The sequence below is a fragment of the Triticum dicoccoides genome, chromosome 5A (genome assembly GCF_002162155.2).
Source record: "Triticum dicoccoides isolate Atlit2015 ecotype Zavitan chromosome 5A, WEW_v2.0, whole genome shotgun sequence".
Lineage (NCBI taxonomy): Eukaryota > Viridiplantae > Streptophyta > Magnoliopsida > Poales > Poaceae > Triticum > Triticum dicoccoides.
In genome coordinates this window covers 636,517,208-636,523,998 of record NC_041388.1, presented here as the reverse complement: position 1 = coordinate 636,523,998, position 6,791 = coordinate 636,517,208, and the positions used below count along the sequence as shown (strand labels likewise).

At 44.9% G+C, this 6,791-nt stretch overlaps 1 pseudogene; it reads right to left on the bottom strand.

The window, feature by feature from the left end:
* LOC119300267 overlaps window positions 1–5,635 on the bottom strand; it is a 12,687-nt pseudogene extending 7,052 nt beyond the window's left edge.
* Window positions 5,636–6,791: the final 1,156 nt, after the last annotated feature.

Genomic DNA, 6,791 nt, shown 5'->3' with positions numbered 1-6,791 from the left:
CGTTTTTTGCTTTTTTTATTTTTTTTGCTTTTAGGTTAGCACAATTATAAACTTTTTGTTAGTGCCATTAGTTTTAGAAAAATTATAAACTTTCTGTTAGTGCCATTAGTTTTCAAATTTGAATAGTTAAAATTTGAATTCTTTGAAATTTGTGTGAATCACAAGTTTGTGATTAACTTTACTTTTTCCAGTTTTTTTGTTTTGTTTTTTGCATTATTTATTTTCTTTTGTTTTTTGCTTTTTTTTATTCTTTTTGCTTTTAGGTCAGCAAAATTATAAACTTTCTGTTAGTGCCATTAGTTTTAGAAAAATTATAAACTTTCTGTTAGTGTCATTAGTTTTCAAATTTAATAGTTAAAATTTGAATTCTTTGAAATTTGTGTGAATCACAAGTTTGTGATTCACTTTACTATAAAAATAGTTTTTTCCAGTTTTTTTTGTTTTTTTCATTATTTATTTTCTTTTGTTTTTTGCTTTATTTTTTAATTCTTTTTGCTTTTAGGTCAGAAAAATTATAAACTTTCTGTTAGTGCCGTTAGTTTTAGAAAAAATTAAAAACTTTCTGTTAGTGCCATTAGTTTTCAAATTTGAATAGTTAAAATTTGAATAATGGTATTACAAGGGCCGAACCATAAGACATTAAAGCATTTCAAATGAAGTCTGAAAAAGTTGAAAGTTGGCATGGTATCATAATTTCACCCACATAGCATGTGCATGTACAAAACGGACAATGGTATCATACTCGTCTGTTACAAAGTTGGCATGGTATCATCATAATAGTTGCGGGAGAAAGTCTTCACTTTTTCTTCGCATGTGTCATTTGCTTATTGCGCCGTAACCATGGATAATCTTCATCGTTTATCAAGATGCTTGGGTCAGCCTTGACTTTGAAGGGAGGAATTTCATGAAACTTTTCATAATCTTCGGACATGTTTGTCTTGCCCTCCACTCCCACGATGTCCCTTTTTCCTGAAAGAACTATGTGGCGCTTTGGCTCATCGTCTGATGTATTCGCTTCCTTATTTTTTCTTTTTCTCAGTTTGGTAGACATGTCCTTCACATAGATAACATGTCCCACATCATTGGCTAGGACGAACGGTTCGTCAATGTACCCAAGATTGTTCAGATCCACTGTTGTCATTCCGTACTGTGGGTCTACCTGTACCCCGCCTCCTGACAGATTGACACATTTGCATTTAAACAAAGGGACCTTAAAATCTACTCTGTAGTCAAGTTCCCATATGTCCACTATGTAACCATAATATGTGTCATTTCCCCTCTCGGTTGCTGCATCAAAGCGGACACCGCTGTTTTGGTTGGTGCTCTTTTGATCTTGGGCGATCGTGTAAAATGTATTCCCATTTATCTCGTATCCTTTCCAAATCATTACAGTCGAAGATGGTCCCCTGGACAATGAGTACAGGTCATCCCAAACAGTGTTTTCACATCTGAGACGTGTTTCCAACCAACTGCTGAAAGTCCTGATGTGTTCACATGTAATCCAGTCTTCGCACTGCTCCGGGTGTTTGGAGCGCAGACTGTTCTTCTGTTCATCGACATACGGGGTCACCAAGGTAGAGTTGTGTAGAACTGTGTAGTGTGCTTGAGACCAAGAATATACATCCCTGCATATTATTGATTCCCCTCCAAGCGTGCCTTTTCCTGTCAGTCTCCCCTCATACCGCGATTTAGGGAGACCTATCTTCTTAAGGCCAGGAATGAAGTCAACACAAAACCCAATGACATCCTCTGTTTGATGGCCCATGGAGATGCTTCCTTCTGGCCTAGCGCAGTTACGGACATATTTCATTAGGACTCCCATGAACCTCTCAAAGGGGTACATATTGTGTAGAAATACGGGGCCTAGAATGACAATCTCGTCAACTAGATGAACTAGGACGTGCGTCATGATATTGAAGAAGGATGGTGGGAACACCAGCTCGAAACTGACAAGACATTGCACCACATCACTCCTTAGCCTTGGTATGATTTCTGGATCGATCACCTTCTGAGAGATTGCATTGAGGAATGCACATAGCTTCACAATGGCTAATCAGACGTTTTCCGGTAGAAGCCCCCTCAATGCAACCGAAAGCAGTTGCGTCATAATCACGTGGAAGTCATGAGACTTTAGGTTCTGAAAATTTTTCTCTGGCATATTTACTATTCCCTTTATATTCGACGAGAAGCCAGTCGGGACCTTCATACTAAGCAGGCATTCAAAGAAGATTTCCTTCTCTTCTTTGGTAAGAGCGTAGCTGGCAGGACCTTCTTACTGCTTTGGAGGCAGGCCGTCTTTTTCGTGCAAATGTTGCAGGTCCTCCCGTGCCTCAGCTATATCTTTTGTCTTCCCATACACACCCAAGAAGCCTAGCAGGTTCACGCAAAGGTCCTTCGTCACATGCATCACGTCGATCGAAGAGCGGACCTCTAGGTCTTTCCAGTAGGGTAGGTCCCAAAATATAGATTTCTTCTTCCACATGGGTCCGTGTCCCTCAGCGTCACTCGGAACAGCTTATGTGTAAATCATTGACCATAGCAAGTACGTGATCACCGGTACGCATGGCGGGCTTCTTCCGGTGATCTGCCTCGCCTTTGAAATGCTTGCCTTTCTTTCGACATTGATGGTTGGTCGGAAGAAATCGACGATGGCCCAGGTACACATTCTTCCTGCAGCTTCCCAGGTATATACTTTCGGTGTCAGCTAAATAGTGCGTGCATGCGTGGTATCCCTTGTTTGTCTGTCCTGAAAGGTTACTGAGAGCGGGCCAATCGTTGATGGTTAGAAACAGCAACGCGTGCAGGTTAAATTCCTCCTGTTTGTGCTCATCCCATGCACGTACACCATTTCCATTCCACAGCTATAAAAGTTCTTCAACTAATGGCCTTAGGTACACATCAATGTTGTTGCCGGGTTGCTTAGGGCCTTGGATGAGAACTGGCATCATAATGAACTTCCGCTTCATGCACATCCAAGGAGGAAGGTTATACATACATAGATTCATGGGCCAGGTGTTGTGATTGCTGATCTGCTCCCCGAAAAGATTAATGCCATCCGCGCTTAAACCAAACCATATGTTCCTTGGGTCACGTGCAAACTCAGCCCAGTAATCTCTCTCTCGATTTTTCTCCACTGCGACCCGTCAGTGGGTGCTCTCAACTTCCCGTCTTTCTTACGGTCCTCACTGTGCCATCGCATCAACTTGGCATGATCTTTGTTTCTGAACAGTCATTTCAACCGTGGTATTATAGGAGCATACCACATCACCTTCGCAAGAACTCTCTTCCTGCGGGGCTCGCCGTCAACATTTCCAGGGTCATCTCGTCTGATCTTATACCGCAATGCACCGCATACCGGGCATGCATTCAAATCCTCGTACGCACCGCAGTAGAGGATGCAGTCATTAGGGCATGTATGTATTTTCTGCACCTCCAATCCTAGAGGGCATACGACCTTCTTTGCTACATATGTACTGTCGGGCAATTCATTATCCTTTGGAAGCTTCTTCTTCAATATTTTCAATAGCTTCTCAAATCCTTTGTCAAGCACAGCATTCTCTGCCTTCCACTGCAGCAATTCCAGTACGATACCCAGTTTTGTGTTACCATCTTCGCAATTGGGGTACAACCCTTTTTTTGGGATCCTCTAACATGCGATCGAACTTCATCTTCTCCTTTCGACTTTCGCATTGCGTCCTTGCATCGACAATGACCTGGCGGAGATCATCATCATCGGGCACATCATCTGGTTCCTCTTGATCTTCAGCAGCTTCCCCCATTGCAGCATCATCGGGCACATCGTCTGGTTCCTCTTGATCTTCAGCAGCTCCCCCCGTTGCAGCATCACCGTATTCAGGGGGCACATAGTTGTCATCGTCCTCTTCTTCTTCGTCGTCGTCCATCATAACCCCTATTTCTCCGTGCCTCGTCCAAACATTATAGTGTGGCATGAAACCCTTGTAAAGCAGGTGGGTGTGAAGGATTTTCCGGTCAGAATAAGACTTCGTATTCCCACATTTAGTGCATGGACAACAAAAAAACCATTCTGCTTGTTTGCCTCAGCCACTTCGAGAAAATTATGCACACCCTTAATGTACTCAGAGGTGTGTCTGTCACCATACATCCATTGCCGATTCATCTGCGTGCATTATATATAATTATGTGTGTCAAAAGTAAGAAAATCAGACAAATATCTATCTAAAGTAAGAAAATCAGACAAGTATCAGAAAGAAGATAAGAACAAGAGGCTCACCACGGTGGTGCCGGCGACGAGATTGGCGCGGGTGATCAACGGCGGTGAAAACGGGGACGGGGCATGACAGACCGCTAAATCTAGACAAATCTCGAGAAAAATGAAGCTCCGAGGTCGAGCTTCGAGAGGAGAAAGCTTAACTAGTGTGGCTCGGGCATGTCATCGAACACCTCATGTGCATAGGAGGTGAACTAGAGCACCCAAATGCCCTCCCCTCGCCGGCTTGAAAAAACAGAGCACTGTGGAGTGCCCTGCCGCGGCGATGGGTATATATAGGCAATTTATTTGTGCCGGTTCGTGCCACGAACCGGAACTAAAGCCCCCCTTCTACACCGGTTCAAGGCATGAACCGGTACCAATGGATATGGGCCAGGAGCGAGGACCATTCGTCCCGGTTCGTGCCTAGAACCGAGACAAATGGGTCCAGACGAACCGGGACCAATGCCCACGAGGCCCCGGCCGGCCCCCTGGGCTCATGAACCGGGTCTAATCGCCCCCCCCCCCCCCATGGGTCCAAGTTCGTGAAGAACCGGGACTAATGGGTTGGCCAGGCCCGAACGATAGCCCTGTTTTCTACTAGTGTTTGGCAATTACATATTAGGAATCGCAAGATATGTTATATATTGTATATATGCATGAACGTGTACTATACGTAGTAGCGTCGAATAGATATACGAAAACTTTGTTCGACCAAGCACGGAGAAAAAGAGGTCACTTCTCTATATTCATGACGATGTTGTGTACCTTCATTGCTATATGTAGTAGCTAGTGTCGAGTTGAATGGAAAACATAAAATAAGAATGAAAACCCTAAATGAAAAATTATTGAATGATAAACAAAAAAGGAAATGGGAAACACAATATGAAACCACTAACCCTCCAAAACCCTAAACCCCTCCTTTCAAAAAAACCCATAAACCCCAGCGCTGCCTTTTAGCCCAGTTGGTGTTAACAACTGTGACTAAATATCCTCCTGCCTGGCCTTTCCACAGTGGCCACGTGGAGCCCCTTTAGTCCCGGTTCGTAACACAACTGAGACTAAAAGTTGGGGCATTTAGTCCCGATTTCTTTGTCCCGGTTGCACAACCGAGACTAAAGGCCCTTACGAACCGGGACGAATGCCTTGTTTTCTATGACGGAGCGATCGAGGCACCGATGCGGGGGGAGAAAAAAGCAATGGAGCGTTGACCCATCCAACAATTGGAGAGGATGGGATTGGACGGCTACCAAAATCAGTCAGATAATTTGTAGCAGTCCCTTTAACAAAATCCAGAGAAAAGAATGGGAGCGAGAATTAGAATATGTGAGATTCTAGACATGTCTAATGGTACCTGTCCTCATCCTTGATTGGCACAAGGATGTCAATGTTTTCAGCAGTGCCCATGAGGCAATTCAAAATCTAATGTAAGCATAATTCACATAGAGATTTTGACTATCAGGAGTAACTGTAATCAATGAAATAAATACGTTAACATGTTTCAAGTAATATTTCACCAAAGTACATTTATCAGCAATGGCTCCTTGCTCCCCCGCAAAAAAAAAAAAAAGCAAGGGCTCCTTGCTGTTAATAGAATAGGCAGGTGGTGTACTACCAGTACACAAACTGACCAAGTAAAAAAAAGGTTGTACATGGCAATTCAAATGTACTAGCAGCTTAGTGCATGCAGGCATACTTCAGACGACTGTATCCCCCAGAGTGAAGAAATCAAGAGGCAACACAACAGGGTGGTCGATCCATGGAATGGTGAGAGATCTGGACGACAGAAGACGCATCTTACTTGTGCTGCACCCCACGTGAATGCCAACAAGGTGGGCATGCCTGTCGTTGAGCCTAGGCAGCAGCATGTAAAGTACGCTACCGCCGTGCTGTTGCCTCCAGACGGGAAACCTGGGTTCAGTCCTCGGCAGCCCCTTCTTCCGGAAGGCATACATCCGCCAGATACTTTGCATTTTGAACTCCCCAAGTTTTTGCCACTTCTTAGTCTTCTTCTTGGACATGAGCTGTGTGAGGTCCATAGTCCAAACCTTCACATTGGTGTGTCTGGCACTGTTGTCTGATGGTTCGATGGCAACGAACCAGATGGTGGAGTCCCCGACCAAGCCCATATTGCGGTGCACATGCACCGCGTCCATTATGTCGGTGGGCATGCTGCAGTCCTTGGGCAACGGGATATACTTGAAATCCACGGGCTCTCCACCATTGAGAGCATCACTGATGCTACAGTAGAAGATGCCTTGCATGAGATCGACCCAGAAAGCATAGTCCTTGGACGAGAAGACCACGTGCGCATTGAAGCGGTCGGAAACGGCAGGCCGACGGCTCTTCGCCACCCACGGATCCATGTCGTTCTGCTGACGCGGCAGTGCCGGAGGCTTCATATTGTGAGGCAGAGGCGGCAGTGACCACAGGCAGAGAACATCTGACTCGTCATCACCCACCCAGTTGGATCTGCAGGCCAAGAAGGCCAGAGAATAGCGTCCGTCATCTTGGCGGCGCACCGGGAGAGGGCACCGTGTAGCGATGGTTCGGCAATCCGGAG